The sequence below is a fragment of the Pristiophorus japonicus genome, chromosome 1 (genome assembly GCF_044704955.1).
Source record: "Pristiophorus japonicus isolate sPriJap1 chromosome 1, sPriJap1.hap1, whole genome shotgun sequence".
NCBI lineage: Eukaryota > Metazoa > Chordata > Chondrichthyes > Pristiophoridae > Pristiophorus > Pristiophorus japonicus.
This window is the reverse complement of record NC_091977.1, coordinates 331,629,850-331,653,754: the sequence shown is the minus strand read 5'-3', so window position 1 is coordinate 331,653,754 and position 23,905 is coordinate 331,629,850. Positions and strand designations below refer to the sequence as shown.

The 23,905-nt window shown below is 60.4% G+C and overlaps 1 protein-coding gene across 1 annotated transcript in view; it reads left to right on the top strand.

The window, feature by feature from the left end:
* bmper (BMP binding endothelial regulator) overlaps window positions 1-23,905 on the top strand; it is a 166,230-nt gene that overhangs the window by 99,573 nt on the left and 42,752 nt on the right. The window lies entirely within an intron of this gene.

Here is a 23,905-nt window from a genome sequence, read left to right as displayed (position 1 = left end):
GGAGTGTGACACCGGGAGTGAGGTCGGGGAGAGTGTCACTGGGAGTGAGGTCCGGGAGAGTGATGTCGGAGTGAAGTCGGTGAGAATGACACCGGGAGTGAGGTCGGACAGAGTGACATTGGGAGTGAGGTCAGGGAGTGTGACACCGGGAGTGAGGTCGGGGAGAGGTACAGCAGGAGTGAGGTCGGGAGAGTGACACCGGCAGTGAGGTCAGGGAGAGTGACACCGGGAGTGAGGTCGGGGAGAGTGACACCGGGAGTGAGGTCGGGGAGAGTGACACCTGGAGTGAGGTCGGGGAGAGTGATGTGGGAGTGAGGTCGGGAATAGTGATGTTGAAGAGAGATCTGGGAGAGTGATGTGGGAGTGAGATTAGGGAGAGTGACACCGGGAGTGAGGTCGGGGAGAGGTACACCAGGAGTGAGGTCGGGGAGAGTGACACTGGGAGAGAGGTCGGGGAGGGACACCTGGAGTGAGGTCGGGAGAGTGACACTGGGGAATAAGGTCGGGGAGAGTGATGTGGGAATGAGGTCAGGGAGAGTGACACCGGGAATGAGGTCGGAGAGAGTGAAACCGGGAGTGATGACGGGGAGAGTGAAACTGGGAGTGAGGTCGGGAGAGTGATGTGGGAGTGAGGTCGGGGAGAGTGATGTGGGAGTGAGGTCAGGAAGAGTCACTCCGGGAGTGAGGTCAGGGAGAGTGACACCGGGAGTGAGGTCAGGGAGAGTGACACCGGGAGTGATGTTAGGGAGAATGAAACTGGAAGTGAGGTCTGGAGAGTGATGAGGGAGTGAGGCCAGGGCGAGTGATGTGGGAGTGAGGTCTGGAAGAGTGACACCGGGAGTGAGGTCGGGGAGAGGTACACCAGGAGTGAGGTCGGGGAGAGTGACACTGGGAGTGAGGTCGGGGAGGGACACCTGGAGTGAGGTCAGGAGAGTGACACTGGGAATAAGGTCAGGGAGAGTGATGTGGGAATGAGGTCAGGGAGAGTGACACCAGGAATGAGGTCGGGGAGAGTGACACCGTGAGTGAGGTCGGGGAGAGGTACACCAGGAGTGAGGTTGGGGTGAGTGACAATGGGAGGGAGGCCATGGAGAGTGAAGTAGGAGTGAAGTCGGGGAGAGTGACACCGGGAGTGAGATCGGGGAGAGTGTCACCGGGAGTGAGCTCGGGGAGAATGATGTGGGAGTGAGGTCGGCGATAATGACACCGGGAGTGAGGTCAGGGAGAGTGACACCGGGAGTGAGGTCGGGAGAGTGATGTGGGAGTGAGAACGAGTATGACACCAGGAGTGAGGTTGTGGAGAGTGACACCGGGAGTGAGGTCAGGGAGAGTGACACTGGGAGTGAGGTCGGGGAGAGTGACACCAGGAGTGAGGTTGTGGAGAGTGACACCGGGAGTGAGGTCGGGGAGAGTGACACCAGGAGTGTGGACGGAAACAGTGACAACGGGAGTGAGGTCGGGGATGTGACACAGGGAGTGAGGTCGGGGAGAGTGATGTGGGAGTGAGGTCAGGGAGAGTGACACCGAGAGTGAGGTCAGCGTGAGTGATACCGGGCGTGAGTTCGGGGCGAGTGACACCGGGAGTGAGGTAGGGGCGAGTGACAGCGGGAGTGAGGTCGGGGACAGTGACGTCGGGGAGAGTGAGGTCCGGGAGAGTGATGTCGGAGTGAAGTCGGGGAGAATGACACCGGGAGTGAGGTCGGACAGAGTGACATTGGGAGTGAGGTCAGGGAGTGTGACACCGGGAGTGAGGTCGGGGAGAGGTACAGCAGGAGTGAGGTCGGGTGAGTGACACCGGGAGTGAGGTCGTGGAGAGTGACACTGGGAGTGAGGTCAGGGAGAATGATGTGAGAGTGAAGTCGGCGAGAGTGACACCGGGAGTGAGGTCGGTGAGAGTGATGTGGGAGTGAGGTCGGAAATAGTGATGTGGAAGAGAAGTCTTGGAGAGTGATGTGGGAGTGAGATTAGGGAGAGTGACACCGGGAGTGAGGTCGGGGAGAGTGCTGTGGGTGTGAAATTAGGGAGAGTGACACCGGGAGTGAGGTTGGGGAGAGTGACACCGGGAGTGAGGTCGAGGAGATTGATGTGAGAGTGAGGTCGTGGAGAGTGATACCGGGAGTGAGGTCGGGGAGAGGTACACCAGGAGTGAGGTCGGGGAGAGTGACACTGGGAGTGAGGTCGGGGAGGGACACCTGGAGTGAGGTCGGGAGAGTGACACCAGGAATAAGGTCGGGGAGAGTGATGTGGGAATGAGGTCAGGGAGAGTGACACCGGGAATGAGGTCGGGGAGAGTGACACTGGGAGTGATGACGGGGAGAGTGAAACTGGGAGTGAGGTCGGGAGAGTGATGTGGGAGTGAGGTCGGGGAGAGTGATGTGGGAGTGAGGTCAGGGAGAGTGACTCCGGGAGTGAGGTCAGGGAGAGTGACACCAGGAGTGAGGTCGGGGAGAGTGACACCGGGAGTAATGTCAGGGAGAGTGAAACTGGAAGTGAGGTCTGGAGAGTGATGAGGGAGTGAGTTCGGGGAGAGTGATATGGGAGTGAGGTCAGGGAGAGTCACTCCGGGAGTGAGGTCAGGGAGAGTGACACCGGGAGTGAGGTCGGGGAGAGTGACACCGGGAGTGATGTCAGGGAGAGTGAAACTGGAAGTGAGGTCTGGAGAGTGATGAGGGAGTGAGGTCGGGAAGAGTGACACCGGGAGTGAGCTCGTGAGAGGTACACCAGGAGTGAGGTCGGTGATAGTGACACTGGGAGTGAGGTCGGGGAGAGGTACACCAGGAGTGAGGTCAGTGAGAGGTACACCAGGAGTGAGGTCGGTGAGAGTGACACTGGGAGTGAGGTCGGGGAGGGACACCTGGAGTGAGGTCGGGAGAGTGACACCGGGAATAAGGTCGGGGAGAGTGATGTGGTAATGAGGTCAGGGAGAGTGACACCGGGAATGAGGTCGGGGAGAGTGACACCGGGAGTGATGGCGGGGAGAGTGAAACTGGGAGTGAGGTCGGGAGAGTGATGTGGGAGTGAGGTCGGGGAAAGTGATGTGGGAGTGAGGTCAGGGAGAGTCACTCCGGGAGTGAGGTCAGGGAGAGTGACACCGGGAGTGAGGTCGGGAAGAGTGACACCGGGAGTGATGTCAGGAAGAGTGAAACTGGAAGTGAGGTCGGGGAGAGTGATGAGGGAGTGAGGTCGGAGAGAGTGATGCGGGAGTGAGGTCGGGAAGAGTGACACCAGGAGTGAGGTCGGGGAGAGTGATGTGGGAGTGTGGCCGAGGGAGAGTGATGTGGGATTGAGGTCAGGGAGAGTGACACCGAGAGTGAGGTCAGGGTGAGTGATACCAGGAGTGATGTCGGGGAGAGTGGCACCGGGAGTGAGGTAGGGGCGAGTGACACCGGGTGTGAGGTCGGGGAGAGTGACACCTGGTGTGAGGTCGGCGGGAGTGAGGTAGGGGAGAGTGACACCGGGAGTGAGGTCGGGGAGAGTTACACCAGGAGTGAGGTTGGGGAGAGTGACAATGGGAGGGAGGCCATGGAGAGTGAAGTGGGAGTGAGGTCGGGGAGAGTGACACCGGGAGTGAGGTCGGGGAGAGTGATTCCAGAGTGAGGTCGGGGACAGTGATGTTGGAGTGAGGTCGAGGAGAGGGACACCAGGAGTGAGGTTGGGGAGAGTGACACCGGGAGTGAGGTCGGCGAGAGTGACACCGGGAGTGAGGTCGGGGAGGGTGATGTGGGAGTGAGGTAAGGGAGAGTGACACCGGGAGTGTGGTCGGGGAGATAGACACCAGGAGTGAGGCCGGGGAGAGTGACACCTGGAGTGAGGTCGGGGAGAGTGACACCGGGAGTGAGGTCAGGGAGAATGACAGAGGGATTGAGGTCGGGAAGAGTGACACCGGGAGTAATGTCAGGGAGAGTGAAACTGGAAGTGAGGTCTGGAGAGTGATGAGGGTGGGAGGCCGGGGCGAGTGATGTGGGAGTGAGGTCGGAAAGAGTGACACCGGGAGTGAGGTCGGGGAGAGGTACACCAGGAGTGAGGTCGGTGAGAGTGACACTGGGAGTGAGGTCGGGGAGGGACACCTGGAGTGAGGTCGGGAGAGTGACACCGGGAATAAGGTCGGGGAGAGTGATGTGGGAATGAGGTCGGGGAGAGTGACACCGGGAGTGATGGCGGGGAGAGTGAAACTGGGAGTGAGGTCGGGAGAGTGATGTGGGAGTGAGGTCGGGGAGAGTGATGTGGGAGTGAGGTCAGGGAGGGTCACTCCGGGAGTGAGGTCAGGGAGAGTGACACCGGGAGTGAGGTCAGGGAGAGTGACACTGGGAGTGAGGTCGGGGAGAGTGACACCGGGAGTAAGGTTGTGGAGAGTGACACCGGGAGTGAGGTCGGGGAGAGTGACACCAGGAGTGAGGACGGGAACAGTGACAACGGGAGTGAGGTCGGGGAGGGACACCTGGAGTGAGGTCGGGAGAGTGACACCGGGAATAAGGTCGGGGAGAGTGATGTGGGAATGAGGTCGGGGAGAGTGACACCGGGAGTGATGGCGGGGAGAGTGAAACTGGGAGTGAGGTCTGGAGAGTGATGAGGGAGTGAGGTCGGGGAGAGTGATGCGGGAGTGAGGTCGGGAAGAGTGACACCGGGAGTGAGGTTGTGGAGAGTGACACCGGGAGTGAGGTCAGGGAGAGTGACACTGGGAGTGAGGTCGGGGAGAGTGACACCGGGAGTAAGGTTGTGGAGAGTGACACCGGGAGTGAGGTCGGGGAGAGTGACACCAGGAGTGAGGACGGGAACAGTGACAACGGGAGTGAGGTCGGGGATGTGACACACGGAGTGAGGTCGGGGAGAGTGATGTGGGAGGGAGGTCATTTAGAGTGACACCGAGAGTGAGGTCAGCGTGAGTGATACCGGGAGTGAGTTCAGGGCGTGTGACACCGGGAGCGAGGTAGGGGCGCGTGACAGCGGGAGTGAGGTCGGGGAGAGTGACGGGGAGAGCGATGTGGGAGTGAGGTCCGGGAGAGTGATGTCGGAGTGAAGTCGGGGAGAATGACACCGGGGGTGAGGTCGGACAGAGTGACATTGGGAGTGAGGTCAGGGAGTGTGACACCGGGAGTGAGGTCGGGGAGAGGTACAGCAGGAGTGAGGTCGGGTGAGTGACACCGGGAGTGAGATCGTGGAGAGTGACACCGGGAGTGAGGTCAGGGAGAATGATGTGGGAGTGAAGTCGGCGAGAGTGACACCGGGAGTGAGGTCGGGGAGAGTGACACCAGGAATAAGGTCGGGGAGAGTGATGTGGGAATGAGGTCAGGGAGAGTGACACCGGGAATGAGGTCGGGGAGAGTGACACTGGGAGTGATGACGGGGAGAGTGAAACTGGGAGTGAGGTCGGGAGAGTGATGTGGGAGTGAGGTCGGGGAGAGTGATGTGGGAGTGAGGTCAGGGAGAGTCACTACGGGAGTGAGGTCAGGGAGAGTGACACCGGGAGTGAGGTCGTGGAGAGTGACACCGGGAGTGATGTCAGGGAGAGTGAAACTGGAAGTGAGGTCTGGAGAGTGATGAGGGAGTGAGGTCGGGAAGAGTGACACCGGGAGTGAGCTCGTGAGAGGTACACCAGGAGTGAGGTCGGTGATAGTGACACTGGGAGTGAGGTCGGGGAGAGGTACACCAGGAGTGAGATCAGTGAGAGTGACACTGGGAGTGAGGTCGGGGAGAGGTACACCAGGAGTGAGGTCGGTGAGAGTGACACTGGGAGTGAGGTTGGGGCGGGACACCTGGAGTGAGGTCGGGAGAGTGACACCGGGAATGAGGTCGGGGAGAGTGACACTGGGAGTGATGACGGGGAGAGTGAAACTGGGAGTGAGGTCGGGAGAGTGATGTGGGAGTGAGGTCGGGGAGAGTGATGTGGGAGTGAGGTCAGGGAGAGTCACTCCTGGAGTGAGGTCAGGGAGAGTGACACCGGGAGTGAGGTCGGGGAGAGTGACACCGGGAATAATGTCAGGGAGAGTGAAACTGGAAGTGAGGTCTGGAGAGTGATGAGGGAGTGAGGCCGGGGCGAGTGATGTGGGAGTGAGGTCGGGAAGAGTGACACCGGGAGTGAGGTCGGGGAGAGGTACACCAGGAGTGAGGTCGGTGAGAGTGACACTGGGAGTGAGGTCGGGGAGGGACACCTGGAGTGAGGTCGGGAGAGTGACACCGGGAATAAGGTCGGGGAGAGTGATGTGGGAATGAGGTCAGGGAGAGTGACACCGGGAATGAGGTCGGGGAGAGTGACACCGGGAGTGATGGCGGGGAGAGTGAAACTGGGAGTGAGGTCGGGAGAGTGATGTGGGAGTGAGGTCAGGGAGAGTCACTCCGGGAGTGAGGTCGGGGAGAGTGATGAGGGAGTGAGGTCGGGGAGAGTGATGCGGGAGTGAGGTCGGGAAGAGTGACACCGGGAGTGAGGTCGGGGAGAGTGATGTGGGAGTGAGGTCAGGGAGAGTGACACCGAGAGTGAGGTCAGGGTGAGTGATACCAGGAGTGAGGTCGGGGAGAGTGGCACCGGGAGTGAGGTAGGGGCGAGTGACACCGGGTGTGAGGTCGGGGAGAGTGACACCTGGTGTGAGGTCGGCGGGAGTGAGGTAGGGTAGAGTGACTCCGGGAGTGAGGTCGGGGAGAGTTACACCAGGAGTGAGGTTGGGGTGAGTGACAATGGGAGGGAGGCCATGGAGAGTGAAGTGGGAGTGAGGTCGGGGAGAGTGACACCGGAAGTGAGGTCGGGGAGAGTGATTCCAGAGTGAGGTCGGGGACAGTGATGTTGGAGTGAGGTCGAGGAGAGGGACACCAGGAGTGAGGTTGGGGAGAGTGACACCGGGAGTGAGGTCGGCGAGGGTGACACCAGGAGTGAGGTCGGGGAGGGTGATGTGAGAGTGAGGTAAGGGAGAGTGACACCGGGAGTGTGGTCGGGGAGATAGACACCAGGAGTGAGGTCGGGGAGAGTGACACCTGGAGTGAGGTCAGGGAGTGTGACACCGGGAGTGAGGTCGGGGAGAGGTACAGCAGGATTGAGGTCGGGAGAGTGACACCGGGAGTGAGGTCGGGGAGAGTGACACCGGGAGTGAGGTCGGGGAGAGTGATGTGGGAGTGAGGTCGGGAATAGTGATGTGGAAGAGAGGTCTGGGACAGTGATGTGGGAGTGAGATTAGGGAGAGTGACACCGGGAGTGAGGTCGGGGAGAGTGCTGTGGGTGTGAAATTAGGGAGAGTGACACCGGGAGTGAGGTTGAGGAGAGTGACACCGGGAGTGAGGTTGGGGAGAGTGATGAGGGAGTGAGGTCGAGGAGATTGATGTGAGAGTGAGATCGTGGAGAGTGATACCGGGAGTGAGGTCGGGGAGAGGTACAGCAGGATTGAGGTCGGGAGAGTGACACCGGGAGTGAGGTCGGGGAGAGTGCTGTGGGTGTGAAATTAGGGAGAGTGACACCGGGAGTGAGGTTGGGGAGAGTGACACCGGGAGTGAGGTTGGGGAGAGTGATGAGGGAGTGAGGTCGAGGAGATTGATGTGAGAGTGAGGTCGTGGAGAGTGATACCGGGAGTGAGGTCGGGGAGAGGTACACCAGGAGCGAGGTCGGGGAGAGTGACACTGGGAGTGAGGTCGGGGAGGGACACCTGGAGTGAGGTCGGGAGAGTGACACCGGGAATAAGGTCGGGGAGAGTGATGTGGGAATGAGGTCAGGGAGAGTGACACCGAGAATGAGGTCGGGGAGAGTGACACCGGGAGTGATGACGGGGAGAGTGACACCTGGAGTGAGGTCGGGGAGAGTGACACCGGGAGTGAGGTCAGGGAGAATGACAGAGGGATTGAGGTCGGGAAGAGTGACACCGGGAGTAATGTCAGGGAGAGTGAAACTGGAAGTGAGGTCTGGAGAGTGATGAGGGTGGGAGGCCGGGGCGAGTGATGTGGGAGTGAGGTCGGAAAGAGTGACACCGGGAGTGAGGTCGGGGAGAGGTACACCAGGAGTGAGGTCGGTGAGAGTGACACTGGGAGTGAGGTCGGGGAGGGACACCTGGAGTGAGGTCGGGAGAGTGACACCGGGAATAAGGTCGGGGAGAGTGATGTGGGAATGAGGTCGGGGAGAGTGACACCGGGAGTGATGGCGGGGAGAGTGAAACTGGGAGTGAGGTCGGGAGAGTGATGTGGGAGTGAGGTCGGGGAGAGTGATGTGGGAGTGAGGTCAGGGAGGGTCACTCCGGGAGTGAGGTCAGGGAGAGTGACACCGGGAGTGAGGTCAGGGAGAGTGACACTGGGAGTGAGGTCGGGGAGAGTGACACCGGGAGTAAGGTTGTGGAGAGTGACACCGGGAGTGAGGTCGGGGAGAGTGACACCAGGAGTGAGGACGGGAACAGTGACAACGGGAGTGAGGTCGGGGAGGGACACCTGGAGTGAGGTCGGGAGAGTGACACCGGGAATAAGGTCGGGGAGAGTGATGTGGGAATGAGGTCGGGGAGAGTGACACCGGGAGTGATGGCGGGGAGAGTGAAACTGGGAGTGAGGTCTGGAGAGTGATGAGGGAGTGAGGTCGGGGAGAGTGATGCGGGAGTGAGGTCGGGAAGAGTGACACCGGGAGTGAGGTTGTGGAGAGTGACACCGGGAGTGAGGTCAGGGAGAGTGACACTGGGAGTGAGGTCGGGGAGAGTGACACCGGGAGTAAGGTTGTGGAGAGTGACACCGGGAGTGAGGTCGGGGAGAGTGACACCAGGAGTGAGGACGGGAACAGTGACAACGGGAGTGAGGTCGGGGATGTGACACACGGAGTGAGGTCGGGGAGAGTGATGTGGGAGGGAGGTCATTTAGAGTGACACCGAGAGTGAGGTCAGCGTGAGTGATACCGGGAGTGAGTTCAGGGCGTGTGACACCGGGAGCGAGGTAGGGGCGCGTGACAGCGGGAGTGAGGTCGGGGAGAGTGACGGGGAGAGCGATGTGGGAGTGAGGTCCGGGAGAGTGATGTCGGAGTGAAGTCGGGGAGAATGACACCGGGGGTGAGGTCGGACAGAGTGACATTGGGAGTGAGGTCAGGGAGTGTGACACCGGGAGTGAGGTCGGGGAGAGGTACAGCAGGAGTGAGGTCGGGTGAGTGACACCGGGAGTGAGATCGTGGAGAGTGACACCGGGAGTGAGGTCAGGGAGAATGATGTGGGAGTGAAGTCGGCGAGAGTGACACCGGGAGTGAGGTCGGGGAGAGTGACACCAGGAATAAGGTCGGGGAGAGTGATGTGGGAATGAGGTCAGGGAGAGTGACACCGGGAATGAGGTCGGGGAGAGTGACACTGGGAGTGATGACGGGGAGAGTGAAACTGGGAGTGAGGTCGGGAGAGTGATGTGGGAGTGAGGTCGGGGAGAGTGATGTGGGAGTGAGGTCAGGGAGAGTCACTACGGGAGTGAGGTCAGGGAGAGTGACACCGGGAGTGAGGTCGTGGAGAGTGACACCGGGAGTGATGTCAGGGAGAGTGAAACTGGAAGTGAGGTCTGGAGAGTGATGAGGGAGTGAGGTCGGGAAGAGTGACACCGGGAGTGAGCTCGTGAGAGGTACACCAGGAGTGAGGTCGGTGATAGTGACACTGGGAGTGAGGTCGGGGAGAGGTACACCAGGAGTGAGATCAGTGAGAGTGACACTGGGAGTGAGGTCGGGGAGAGGTACACCAGGAGTGAGGTCGGTGAGAGTGACACTGGGAGTGAGGTTGGGGCGGGACACCTGGAGTGAGGTCGGGAGAGTGACACCGGGAATGAGGTCGGGGAGAGTGACACTGGGAGTGATGACGGGGAGAGTGAAACTGGGAGTGAGGTCGGGAGAGTGATGTGGGAGTGAGGTCGGGGAGAGTGATGTGGGAGTGAGGTCAGGGAGAGTCACTCCTGGAGTGAGGTCAGGGAGAGTGACACCGGGAGTGAGGTCGGGGAGAGTGACACCGGGAATAATGTCAGGGAGAGTGAAACTGGAAGTGAGGTCTGGAGAGTGATGAGGGAGTGAGGCCGGGGCGAGTGATGTGGGAGTGAGGTCGGGAAGAGTGACACCGGGAGTGAGGTCGGGGAGAGGTACACCAGGAGTGAGGTCGGTGAGAGTGACACTGGGAGTGAGGTCGGGGAGGGACACCTGGAGTGAGGTCGGGAGAGTGACACCGGGAATAAGGTCGGGGAGAGTGATGTGGGAATGAGGTCAGGGAGAGTGACACCGGGAATGAGGTCGGGGAGAGTGACACCGGGAGTGATGGCGGGGAGAGTGAAACTGGGAGTGAGGTCGGGAGAGTGATGTGGGAGTGAGGTCAGGGAGAGTCACTCCGGGAGTGAGGTCGGGGAGAGTGATGAGGGAGTGAGGTCGGGGAGAGTGATGCGGGAGTGAGGTCGGGAAGAGTGACACCGGGAGTGAGGTCGGGGAGAGTGATGTGGGAGTGAGGTCAGGGAGAGTGACACCGAGAGTGAGGTCAGGGTGAGTGATACCAGGAGTGAGGTCGGGGAGAGTGGCACCGGGAGTGAGGTAGGGGCGAGTGACACCGGGTGTGAGGTCGGGGAGAGTGACACCTGGTGTGAGGTCGGCGGGAGTGAGGTAGGGTAGAGTGACTCCGGGAGTGAGGTCGGGGAGAGTTACACCAGGAGTGAGGTTGGGGTGAGTGACAATGGGAGGGAGGCCATGGAGAGTGAAGTGGGAGTGAGGTCGGGGAGAGTGACACCGGAAGTGAGGTCGGGGAGAGTGATTCCAGAGTGAGGTCGGGGACAGTGATGTTGGAGTGAGGTCGAGGAGAGGGACACCAGGAGTGAGGTTGGGGAGAGTGACACCGGGAGTGAGGTCGGCGAGGGTGACACCAGGAGTGAGGTCGGGGAGGGTGATGTGAGAGTGAGGTAAGGGAGAGTGACACCGGGAGTGTGGTCGGGGAGATAGACACCAGGAGTGAGGTCGGGGAGAGTGACACCTGGAGTGAGGTCAGGGAGTGTGACACCGGGAGTGAGGTCGGGGAGAGGTACAGCAGGATTGAGGTCGGGAGAGTGACACCGGGAGTGAGGTCGGGGAGAGTGACACCGGGAGTGAGGTCGGGGAGAGTGATGTGGGAGTGAGGTCGGGAATAGTGATGTGGAAGAGAGGTCTGGGACAGTGATGTGGGAGTGAGATTAGGGAGAGTGACACCGGGAGTGAGGTCGGGGAGAGTGCTGTGGGTGTGAAATTAGGGAGAGTGACACCGGGAGTGAGGTTGAGGAGAGTGACACCGGGAGTGAGGTTGGGGAGAGTGATGAGGGAGTGAGGTCGAGGAGATTGATGTGAGAGTGAGATCGTGGAGAGTGATACCGGGAGTGAGGTCGGGGAGAGGTACAGCAGGATTGAGGTCGGGAGAGTGACACCGGGAGTGAGGTCGGGGAGAGTGCTGTGGGTGTGAAATTAGGGAGAGTGACACCGGGAGTGAGGTTGGGGAGAGTGACACCGGGAGTGAGGTTGGGGAGAGTGATGAGGGAGTGAGGTCGAGGAGATTGATGTGAGAGTGAGGTCGTGGAGAGTGATACCGGGAGTGAGGTCGGGGAGAGGTACACCAGGAGCGAGGTCGGGGAGAGTGACACTGGGAGTGAGGTCGGGGAGGGACACCTGGAGTGAGGTCGGGAGAGTGACACCGGGAATAAGGTCGGGGAGAGTGATGTGGGAATGAGGTCAGGGAGAGTGACACCGAGAATGAGGTCGGGGAGAGTGACACCGGGAGTGATGACGGGGAGAGTGAAACTGGGAGTGAGTTCGGGAGAGTGATGTGGGAGTGAGGTCGGGGAGAGTGATGTGGGAGTGAGGTCAGGGAGAGTCACTCCGGGAGTGAGGTCAGGGAGAGTGACACCGAGAATGAGGTCGGGGAGAGTGACACCGGGAGTGATGACGGGGAGAGTGAAACTGGGAGTGAGTTCGGGAGAGTGATGAGGGAGTGAGGCCAGGGCAAGTGATGTGGGAGTGAGGTCGGGAAGAGTGACACCGGGAGTGAGGTCGGGGAGAGTGGCACCGGGAATGAGGTAGGGGCGAGTGACACCGGGTGTGAGGTCGGGGAGAGTGACACCTGGTGTGAGGTCGGCGGGAGTGAGGTAGGGTAGAGTGACTCCGGGAGTGAGGTCGGGGAGAATTACACCAGGAGTGAGGTTGGGGTGAGTGACAATGGGAGGGAGGCCATGGAGAGTGAAGTGGGAGTGAGGTCGGGGAGAGTGACACCGGGAGTGAGGTCAGGGAGAGTGATTCCAGAGTGAGGTCGGGGACAGTGATGTTGGAGTGAGGTCGAGGAGAGGGACACCAGGAGTGAGGTTGGGGAGAGTGACACCGGGAGTGAGGTCGGCGAGAGTGACACCAGGAGTGAGGTCGGGGAGGGTGATGTGAGAGTGAGGTAAGGGAGAGTGACACCGGGAGTGTGGTCGGGGAGATAGACACCAGGAGTGAGGTCGGGGAGTGTGACACCTGGAGTGAGGTCAGGGAGTGTGACACCGGGAGTGAGGTCGGGGAGAGGTACAGCAGGATTGAGGTCGGGAGAGTGACACCGGGAGTGAGGTCGGGGAGAGTGCTGTGGGTGTGAAATTAGGGAGAGTGACACCGGGAGTGAGGTTGGGGAGAGTGACACCGGGAGTGAGGTTGGGGAGAGTGATGAGGGAGTGAGGTCGAGGAGATTGATGTGAGAGTGAGGTCGTGGAGAGTGATACCGGGAGTGAGGTCGGGGAGAGGTACACCAGGAGCGAGGTCGGGGAGAGTGACACTGGGAGTGAGGTCGGGGAGGGACACCTGGAGTGAGGTCGGGAGAGTGACACCGGGAATAAGGTCGGGGAGAGTGATGTGGGAATGAGGTCAGGGAGAGTGACACCGAGAATGAGGTCGGGGAGAGTGACACCGGGAGTGATGACGGGGAGAGTGAAACTGGGAGTGAATTCGGGAGAGTGATGTGGGAGTGAGGTCGGGGAGAGTGATGTGGGAGTGAGGTCAGGGAGAGTCACTCCGGGAGTGAGGTCAGGGAGAGTGACACCGAGAATGAGGTCGGGGAGAGTGACACCGGGAGTGATGACGGGGAGAGTGAAACTGGGAGTGAGTTCGGGAGAGTGATGAGGGAGTGAGGCCAGGGCAAGTGATGTGGGAGTGAGGTCGGGAAGAGTGACACCGGGAGTGAGGTCGGGGAGAGGTACTCCAGGAGTGAGGTCGGGGAGAGTGACACTGGGAGTGAGGTCGGGGAGGGACACCTGGAGTGAGATCGGGAGAGTGACACCGGGAATAAGGTCAGGGAGAGTGATGTGGGAATGAGGTCAGGGAGAGTGACACCGGGAATGAGGTCGGGGAGAGTGACACCGGGAGTGAGGTCAGGGAGAGGTACACCAGGAGTGAGGTTGGGGTGAGTGACAATGGGAGGGAGGCCATGGAGAGTGAAGTGGGAGTGAGGTCGGGGAGAGTGACACCGGAAGTGAGGTCGGGGAGAGTGACACCGGGAGTGAGGTAGGGGTGAGTGACAGCGGGTGTGAGGTCGGGGAGAGTGACACCTGGAGAGAGGTCGGCGAGAGTGATGTGGGAGTGAGATCGGGGTGAGTGTTACTGGGAGTGAGGTCGGGGAGAGTGACACCGTGAGTGAGGTCGGGGAGAGTGATGTGGGAGTGAGAATGAGAGTGTGACACCAGGAGTGAGGTTGTGGAGAGTGACACCGGGAGTGAGGTCAGGGAGAGTGACACTGGGAGTGAGGTCAGGGAGAGTGGCACCTGGTGTGAGGTCGGCAAGAGTGATGTGGGCGTGAGATCGGCGAGAGTGACACCGGGAATGAGGTCGGGGAGAGTGACACCGAGAGTGAGGTCAGGGTGAGTGATACCGGGAGTGAGGTCAGTGCGAGTGACACCGGGAGTGAGGTAGGGGCGAGTGACAGCAGGAGTGAGGTCGGGGAGAGTGACGTCGGGAGTGAGGTCGGGGAGAGTGTTACTGGGAGTGAGGTCGTGGAGAGTGACACTGGGAGTAAGGTCCGGGAGAGTAATGTCTGAGTGAAGTCGGGGAGAATGACACCGGGAGTGAGGTCAGGGAGTGTGACACCGGGAGTGAGGTCGGGGATAGGTACAGCAGGAGTGAGGTCGGGAGAGTGACACCGGGAGTGAGGTCGGGGAGAGTGACACCGGGAGTGAGGTCAGGGAGAATGACAGAGGGATTGAGGTCGGGAAGAGTGACACCGGGAGTAATGTCAGGGAGAGTGAAACTGGAAGTGAGGTCTGGAGAGTGATGAGGGTGGGAGGCCGGGGCGAGTGATGTGGGAGTGAGGTCGGAAAGAGTGACACCGGGAGTGAGGTCGGGGAGAGGTACACCAGGAGTGAGGTCGGTGAGAGTGACACTGGGAGTGAGGTCGGGGAGGGACACCTGGAGTGAGGTCGGGAGAGTGACACCGGTAATAAGGTCGGGGAGAGTGATGTGGGAATGAGGTCAGGGAGAGTGACACCGGGAATGAGGTCGGGGAGAGTGACACCGGGAGTGATGGCGGGGAGAGTGAAACTGGGAGTGAGGTCGGGAGAGTGATGTGGGAGTGAGGTCAGGGAGAGTCACTCCGGGAGTGAGGTCGGGGAGAGTGATGAGGGAGTGAGGTCGGGGAGAGTGATGCGGGAGTGAGGTCGGGAAGAGTGACACCGGGAGTGAGGTCGGGGAGAGTGATGTGGGAGTGAGGTCAGGGAGAGTGACACCGAGAGTGAGGTCAGGGTGAGTGATACCAGGAGTGAGGTCGGGGAGAGTGGCACCGGGAGTGAGGTAGGGGCGAGTGACACCGGGTGTGAGGTCGGGGAGAGTGACACCTGGTGTGAGGTCGGCGGGAGTGAGGTAGGGTAGAGTGACTCCGGGAGTGAGGTCGGGGAGAGTTACACCAGGAGTGAGGTTGGGGTGAGTGACAATGGGAGGGAGGCCATGGAGAGTGAAGTGGGAGTGAGGTCGGGGAGAGTGACACCGGAAGTGAGGTCGGGGAGAGTGATTCCAGAGTGAGGTCGGGGACAGTGATGTTGGAGTGAGGTCGAGGAGAGGGACACCAGGAGTGAGGTTGGGGAGAGTGACACCGGGAGTGAGGTCGGCGAGAGTGACACCAGGAGTGAGGTCGGGGAGGGTGATGTGAGAGTGAGGTAAGGGAGAGTGACACCGGGAGTGTGGTCGGGGAGATAGACACCAGGAGTGAGGTCGGGGAGAGTGACACCTGGAGTGAGGTCAGGGAGTGTGACACCGGGAGTGAGGTCGGGGAGAGGTACAGCAGGATTGAGGTCGGGAGAGTGACACCGGGAGTGAGGTCGGGGAGAGTGACACCGGGAGTGAGGTCGGGGAGAGTGATGTGGGAGTGAGGTCGGGAATAGTGATGTGGAAGAGAGGTCTGGGACAGTGATGTGGGAGTGAGATTAGGGAGAGTGACACCGGGAGTGAGGTCGGGGAGTGTGCTGTGGGTGTGAAATTAGGGAGAGTGACACCGGGAGTGAGGTTGAGGAGAGTGACACCGGGAGTGAGGTTGGGGAGAGTGATGAGGGAGTGAGGTCGAGGAGATTGATGTGAGAGTGAGATCGTGGAGAGTGATACCGGGAGTGAGGTCGGGGAGAGGTACAGCAGGATTGAGGTCGGGAGAGTGACACCGGGAGTGAGGTCGGGGAGAGTGCTGTGGGTGTGAAATTAGGGAGAGTGACACCGGGAGTGAGGTTGGGGAGAGTGACACCGGGAGTGAGGTTGGGGAGAGTGATGAGGGAGTGAGGTCGAGGAGATTGATGTGAGAGTGAGGTCGTGGAGAGTGATACCGGGAGTGAGGTCGGGGAGAGGTACACCAGGAGCGAGGTCGGGGAGAGTGACACTGGGAGTGAGGTCGGGGAGGGACACCTGGAGTGAGGTCGGGAGAGTGACACCGGGAATAAGGTCGGGGAGAGTGATGTGGGAATGAGGTCAGGGAGAGTGACACCGAGAATGAGGTCGGGGAGAGTGACACCGGGAGTGATGACGGGGAGAGTGAAACTGGGAGTGAGTTCGGGAGAGTGATGTGGGAGTGAGGTCGGGGAGAGTGATGTGGGAGTGAGGTCAGGGAGAGTCACTCCGGGAGTGAGGTCAGGGAGAGTGACACCGAGAATGAGGTCGGGGAGAGTGACACCGGGAGTGATGACGGGGAGAGTGAAACTGGGAGTGAGTTCGGGAGAGTGATGAGGGAGTGAGGCCAGGGCAAGTGATGTGGGAGTGAGGTCGGGAAGAGTGACACCGGGAGTGAGGTCGGGGAGAGTGGCACCGGGAATGAGGTAGGGGCGAGTGACACCGGGTGTGAGGTCGGGGAGAGTGACACCTGGTGTGAGGTCGGCGGGAGTGAGGTAGGGTAGAGTGACTCCGGGAGTGAGGTCGGGGAGAATTACACCAGGAGTGAGGTTGGGGTGAGTGACAATGGGAGGGAGGCCATGGAGAGTGAAGTGGGAGTGAGGTCGGGGAGAGTGACACCGGGAGTGAGGTCGGGGAGAGTGATTCCAGAGTGAGGTCGGGGACAGTGATGTTGGAGTGAGGTCGAGGAGAGGGACACCAGGAGTGAGGTTGGGGAGAGTGACACCGGGAGTGAGGTCGGCGAGAGTGACACCAGGAGTGAGGTCGGGGAGGGTGATGTGAGAGTGAGGTAAGGGAGAGTGACACCGGGAGTGTGGTCGGGGAGATAGACACCAGGAGTGAGGTCGGGGAGTGTGACACCTGGAGTGAGGTCAGGGAGTGTGACACCGGGAGTGAGGTCGGGGAGAGGTACAGCAGGATTGAGGTCGGGAGAGTGACACCGGGAGTGAGGTCGGGGAGAGTGCTGTGGGTGTGAAATTAGGGAGAGTGACACCGGGAGTGAGGTTGGGGAGAGTGACACCGGGAGTGAGGTTGGGGAGAGTGATGAGGGAGTGAGGTCGAGGAGATTGATGTGAGAGTGAGGTCGTGGAGAGTGATACCGGGAGTGAGGTCGGGGAGAGGTACACCAGGAGCGAGGTCGGGGAGAGTGACACTGGGAGTGAGGTCGGGGAGGGACACCTGGAGTGAGGTCGGGAGAGTGACACCGGGAATAAGGTCGGGGAGAGTGATGTGGTAATGAGGTCAGGGAGAGTGACACCGAGAATGAGGTCGGGGAGAGTGACACCGGGAGTGATGACGGGGAGAGTGAAACTGGGAGTGAATTCGGGAGAGTGATGTGGGAGTGAGGTCGGGGAGAGTGATGTGGGAGTGAGGTCAGGGAGAGTCACTCCGGGAGTGAGGTCAGGGAGAGTGACACCGAGAATGAGGTCGGGGAGAGTGACACCGGGAGTGATGACGGGGAGAGTGAAACTGGGAGTGAGTTCGGGAGAGTGATGAGGGAGTGAGGCCAGGGCAAGTGATGTGGGAGTGAGGTCGGGAAGAGTGACACCGGGAGTGAGGTCGGGGAGAGGTACTCCAGGAGTGAGGTCGGGGAGAGTGACACTGCGAGTGAGGTCGGGGAGGGACACCTGGAGTGAGATCGGGAGAGTGACACCGGGAATAAGGTCAGGGAGAGTGACACCGGGAATGAGGTCGGGGAGAGTGACACCGGGAGTGAGGTCAGGGAGAGGTACACCAGGAGTGAGGTTGGGGTGAGTGACAATGGGAGGGAGGCCATGGAGAGTGAAGTGGGAGTGAGGTCGGGGAGAGTGACACCGGAAGTGAGGTCAGGGAGAGTGACACCGGGAGTGAGGTAGGGGTGAGTGACAGCGGGTGTGAGGTCGGGGAGAGTGACACCTGGAGAGAGGTCGGCGAGAGTGATGTGGGAGTGAGATCGGGGTGAGTGTTACTGGGAGTGAGGTCGGGGAGAGTGACACCGTGAGTGAGGTCGGGGAGAGTGATGTGGGAGTGAGAATGAGAGTGTGACACCAGGAGTGAGGTTGTGGAGAGTGACACCGGGAGTGAGGTCAGGGAGAGTGACACTGGGAGTGAGGTCAGGGAGAGTGGCACCTGGTGTGAGGTCGGCAAGAGTGATGTGGGCGTGAGATCGGCGAGAGTGACACCGGGAATGAGGTCGGGGAGAGTGACACCGAGAGTGAGGTCAGGGTGAGTGATACCGGGAGTGAGGTCAGTGCGAGTGACACCGGGAGTGAGGTAGGGGCGAGTGACAGCAGGAGTGAGGTCGGGGAGAGTGACGTCGGGAGTGAGGTCGGGGAGAGTGTTACTGGGAGTGAGGTCGTGGAGAGTGACACTGGGAGTAAGGTCCGGGAGAGTAATGTCTGAGTGAAGTCGGGGAGAATGACACCGGGAGTGAGGTCGGGGATAGGTACAGCAGGAGTGAGGTCGGGAGAGTGACACCGGGAGTGAGGTCGGGGAGAGTGACACCGGGAGTGAGGTCAGGGGGAATGATGTGGGAGTGAAGTCGGCGAGAGTGACACCGGGAGTGAGGTCGGGGAGAGTGACACCGGGAGTGAGGTCGGGGAGAGTGATGTGGGAGTGAGGTCGGGAATAGTGATGTGGAAGAGAGGTCTGGGACAGTGATGTGGGAGTGAGATTAGGGAGAGTGACACCGGAAGTGAGGTCGGGGAGAGTTCTGTGGGTGTGAAATTAGGGAGAGTGACACCGGGAGTGAGGTTGGGGAGAGTGACACCGGGAGTGAGGTCGAGGAGATTGATGTGAGAGTGAGGTCGTGGAGAGTGATACCGGGAGTGAGGTCGGGGAGAGGTACACCAGGAGTGAGGTCGGGGAGAGTGACACTTGGAGTGAGGTCGGGAGAGTGACACCGGGAATAAGGTCGGGGAGAGTGATGTGGGAATGAGGTCAGGGTGAGTGACACCGGGAATGAGGTCGGGGAGAGTGACACCGGGAGTGATGACGGGGAGAGTGAAACTGGGAGTGAGGTCGGGAGAGTGATGTGGGAGTGAGGTCGGGGAGAGTGATGTGGGAGTGAGGTCAGGGAGAGTCACTCCGGGAGTGAGGTCGGGGAGAGTGATACCGGGAGTGATGTCAGGGAGAATGAAACTGGGAGTGAGGTCTGGAGAGTGATGAGGGAGTGAGGCCAGGGCGAGTGATGTGGGAGTGAGGTCGGGAACAGTGACATCGGGAGTGAGGTCGGGGAGAGGTACACCAGGAGTGAGGTCGGGGAGAGTGACACTGGGAGTGAGGTCGGGAGAGTGACACCGGGAATAAGGTCGGGGAGAGTGATGTGGGAATGAGGTCAGGGAGAGTGATACCGGGAATAAGGTCGGGGAGAGTTACACCGGGAGTGAGGTCGGGGAGAGGTACACCAGGAGTGAGGTTGGGGTGAGTGACAATGGGAGGGAGGCCATGGAGAGTGAAGTGGGAGGTCGGGGAGAGTGACACTGGGAGTGAGGTCGGTGAGAGTGATGCCAGAGTGAGGTCGGGGACAGTGATGTTGGAGTGAGGTCGAGGAGAGGGACACCAGGAGTGAGGTTGAGGAGAGTGACACCGGGAGTGAGGTCGGCGAGAGTGACACCAGGAGTGAGGTCGGGGAGGGTGATCTGGGAATGAGGTAAGGGAGAGTGACACCGGGAGTGTGGTCTGGGAGATAGACACCAGGAGTGAGGTTGGGGAGAGTGACACCGGGAGTGAGGTCGGCGAGAGTGACACCGGGAGTGAGGTCGTGGAGGGTGATCTGGGAGTGAGGTAAGGGAGAGTGACACCGGGAGTGTGGTCGGGGAGATAGACACCGGGAGTGAGGTCGGGGAGAGTGACACCTGGAGTGAGGTCGGGGAGAGTGACACCGGGAGTAATGTCAGGGAGAGTGAAACTGGAAGTGAGGTCTGGAGAGTGATGAGGGAGTGAGGCCGGGGCGAGTGATGTGGGAGTGAGGTCGGGAAGAGTGACACCGGGAGTGAGGTCGGGGAGAGGTACACCAGGAGTGAGGTCGGTGAGAGTACACTGGGAGTGAGGTCGGGGAGGGACACCTGGAGTGAGGTCGGGAGAGTGACACCGGGAATAAGGTCGGGGAGAGTCACTCCGGTAGTGAGGTCAGGGAGAGTGACATTGGGAGTGAGGTCATGGAGAGTGACACCGGGAGTGATGTCAGGGAGAGTGAAACTGGAAGTCAGGTCTGGAGAGTGATGAGGGAGTGAGGTCGGGGAGAGTGATGCGGGAGTGAGGTCGGGAAGAGTGACACCGGGAGTGAGGTCGGGGAGAGTGTCACCGGGAGTGAGCTCGGGGAGAATGATGTGGGAGTGAGGTCGGCGAGAGCGACACCGGGAGTGAGGTCAGGGAGAGTGACACCGGGAGTGAGGTCGGGAGAGTGATGTGGGAGTGAGGTCAGGGAGAGTGATGTGGGAGTGAGAACGAGTATGACACCAGGAGTGAGGTTGTGGAGAATGACACCGGGAGTGAGGTCAGGGAGAGTGACACTGGGAGTGAGGTCGGGGAGAGTGACACCGGGAGTGAGGTTGTGGAGAGTGACACCGGGAGTGAGGTCGGGGAGAGTGAAACCAGGAGTGAGGACGGGAACAGTGACAACGGGAGTGAGGTCGGGGATGTGACACAGGGAGTGAGGTCGGGGAGAGTGATGTGGGAGTGAGGTCAGGGAGAGTGATGTGGGAGTGAGGTCAGGGAGAGTGACACCGAGAGTGAGGTCAGCGTGAGTGATACCGGGAGTGAGTTCGGGGCGAGTGACACCGGGAGTGAGGTAGGGGCGAGTGACAGCGGGAGTGAGGTCGAGGAGAGTGACGTCGGGGAGAGTGATGTGGGAGTGAGGTCCGGGAGAGTGATGTCGGAGTGAAGTCGGGGAGAATGACACCGGGAGTGAGGTCGGACAGAGTGACATTGGGAGTGAGGTCAGGGAGTGTGACACCGGGAGTGAGGTCGGGGAGAGGTACAGCAGGAGTGATGTCGGGAGAGTGACACCGGGAGTGAGGTCGTGGAGAGTGACACCGGGAGTGAGGTCAGGGAGAATGATGTGGGAGTAAAGTCGGCAAGAGTGACACCGGGAGTGAGGTCAGGGAGAGTGACACCGGGAGTGAGGTCGGGGAGAGTGATGTTGGAGTGAGGTCGGAAATAGTGATCTGGGAGAGTGATGTGGGAGTGAGATTAGGGAGAGTGACACCGGGAGTGAGGTCGGGAAGAGTGACACCGGGTGTGAGGTCGGGGAGAGTGACACAGGGAGTGAGGTCAGGGAGAATGATGTGGGAGTGAAGTCGGCGAGAGTGACACCGGGAGTGAGCTCGGGGAGAGTGACACTTGGAGTAAGGTCGGGAGAGTGATGTTGGAGTGAGGTCGGAAATAGTGATGTGGAAGAGAGGTCTGGGAGAGCGATGTGGGAGTGAGGTTGGGGAGGGTGACACCGGGAGTGAGGTCGGGAAGAGTGACACCGGGAGTGAGGTCGGGGAGAGTGACACGGGGAGTGAGGCCTGGGAGAGTGACACCGGGAGTGAGGTCGGGGACAATGACACCGGGGGTGAGGTCAGGGAGAATGCCAGCAGGATTGAGGTCGGGGAGAGTGACACTGGGAGTGAGGTTGGGGAGAGGGACACCAGGAGTGAGGTCGGGAGAGTGGCACCAGGAGTGAGGTCGGGAAGAGTGACAGCGGGAGTGAGGTCGGGGATGTGACACTTGGAGTGAGGTCGGGGAGAGTGATGTGGGAGTGTGGTCGGGGAGAGTGATGTGGGAGTGAGGTCAGGGAGAGTGATGTCGGAGTGAAGTCAGGGAGAATGACACCGGGAGTGAGGTCGGGGTGAGTGATGTGGGAGTGAGGTCGGGGAGAGTGACACCGGGAGTGAGGTCGGGGAGTGTGACACCGGGAGTGAGGTCGGGGAGAGTGGCACCGGGAGTGAGGTCGGGGAGAGTGACACCGGGAGTGAGGTCGGGGAGAGGTACACTAGGAGTGAGATCAGGAGAGTGACACCGGGAGTGAGGTCGGGCAGAGTGACACAGGGGGTGAGGTCAGGGAGAGTGACACTGGGAGTGAGGTCGAGGAGAGTGATGTGGGAGTGTGGTCGGGGAGAGTGACACCGGGAGTGAGGTCGGGGAGTGTGACACCGGGAGTGAAGTCGGGGAGAGTGACACCGGGAGTGAGGTTGGGGAGAGTGACACCAGGAGTGACGTCGGGGAGAGTGACACCGGGAGTGAGGTCGTGGAGTGTGACACCGGGAGTGAGGCCGGGAAGAGTGAAACCGGGAGTGAGGTCGGGAAGAGTGACACCGGGAGTGTGGTCGGGGAGAGTGACACCGGGAGTGTCATCAGGGAGATGGACACTGCGAGTGATGTTGGGGAGATTGACACCGGGAGTGAGGTCGGGGAGTGTGACACCGGGAATGATGTCAGGAGAGTGACACTGGGAGTGCGGCCGGGAAAGTGATGTGGGAGTGAGGTCAGGGAGAGTGATACCAGGAGCGAGGTCGGGGAGAGTGACACCGGAAGTGAGGTCGGGGAGAGTGTCACTAGGAGTGAGGTCGGGAAGAGTGACACCGGGAGTGAGGTCGGGGAGAGGTACACCAGGAGTGAGATCGGGAGAGTGACACCGGGAGTGAGGTCGGGGAGAGTGATACAGGGGGTGAGGTCAGGGAGAGTGACACTGGGAGTGAGGTTGGGGAGAGTGATGTGAGAGTGAGGTCGGGGAGAGTGACACCGGGAGTGAGGTCGGGGAGTGTGACACCGGGAGTGAGGTCGGGGAGAGTGATGTGGGAGTGAGGTCGGAAATAGTGATGTGGAAGAGAGGTCTGGGAGAGTGATGTGGGAGTGAGATTAGGGAGAGTGACACCGGGAGTGAGGTCGGGGAGAGTGCTGTGGGTGTGAAATTAGGGAAAGTGACACCGGGAGTGAGGTCGGGGAGAGTGATGTGGGAATGAGGTCAGGGAGAGTGACACCGGGAGTGAGGTCGGGGAGAGTGCTGTGGGTGTGAAATTAGGGAAAGTGACACCAGGAGTGAGGTCGGGAGAGTGGCACCAGGAGTGAGGTCGGGAAGAGTGACAGCGGGAGTGAGGTCGGGGAGAGTGACACCGGGAGTGAGGTCAGGGAGAGTGACACCGGGAGTGAGGTCGGGGAGAGTGACACCGGGGGTGAGGTCAGGGAGAATGCCAGCAGGATTGAGGTCGGGGAGAGTGACACTGGGAGTGAGGTTGGGGAGAGTGGCACCAGGAGTGAGGTCGGGAAGAGTGACAGTGGGAGTGAGGTCGGGGATGTGACACTTGGAGTGAGGTCGGGGAGAGTGATGTGGGAGTGTGGTCGGGGAGAGTGATGTGGGAGTGAGGTCAGGGAGAGTGATGTCGGAGTGAAGTCAGGGAGAATGACACCGGGAGTGAGGTTGGGGTGAGTCATGTGGGAGTGAGGTCGGGGAGAGTGACACCGGGAGTGAGGTCAGGGAGAGTGACACTGGGAGTGAGGTCGAGGAGAGTGATGTGGGAGTGTGGTCGGGGAGAGTGACACCGGGAGTGAGGTCGGGGAGTGTGACACCGGGAGTGAAGTCGGGGAGAGTGACACCGGGAGTGAGGTTGGGGAGAGTGACACCAGGAGTGACGTCGGGGAGAGTGACACCGGGAGTGAGGTCGTGGAGTGTGACACCGGGAGTGAGGCCGGGAAGAGTGAAACCGGGAGTGAGGTCGGGAAGAGTGACACCGGGAGTGTGGTCGGGGAGAGTGACACCGGGAGTGTGATCAGGGAGATGGACACTGCGAGTGATGTTGGGGAGATTGACACCGGGAGTGAGGTCGGGGAGAGTGACACCGGGAATGATGTCAGGAGAGTGACACTGGGAGTGCGGCCGGGAGAGTGATGTGGGAGTGAGGTCAGGGAGAGTGATACCAGGAGCGAGGTCGGGGAGAGTGACACCGGAAGTGAGGTCGGGGAGAGTGTCACTAGGAGTGAGGTCGGGAAGAGTGACACCGGGAGTGAGGTCGGGGAGAGGTACACCAGGAGTGAGATCGGGAGAGTGACACCGGGAGTGAGGTCGGGGAGAGTGATACAGGGGGTGAGGTCAGGGAGAGTGACACTGGGAGTGAGGTTGGGGAGAGTGATGTGAGAGTGAGGTCGGGGAGA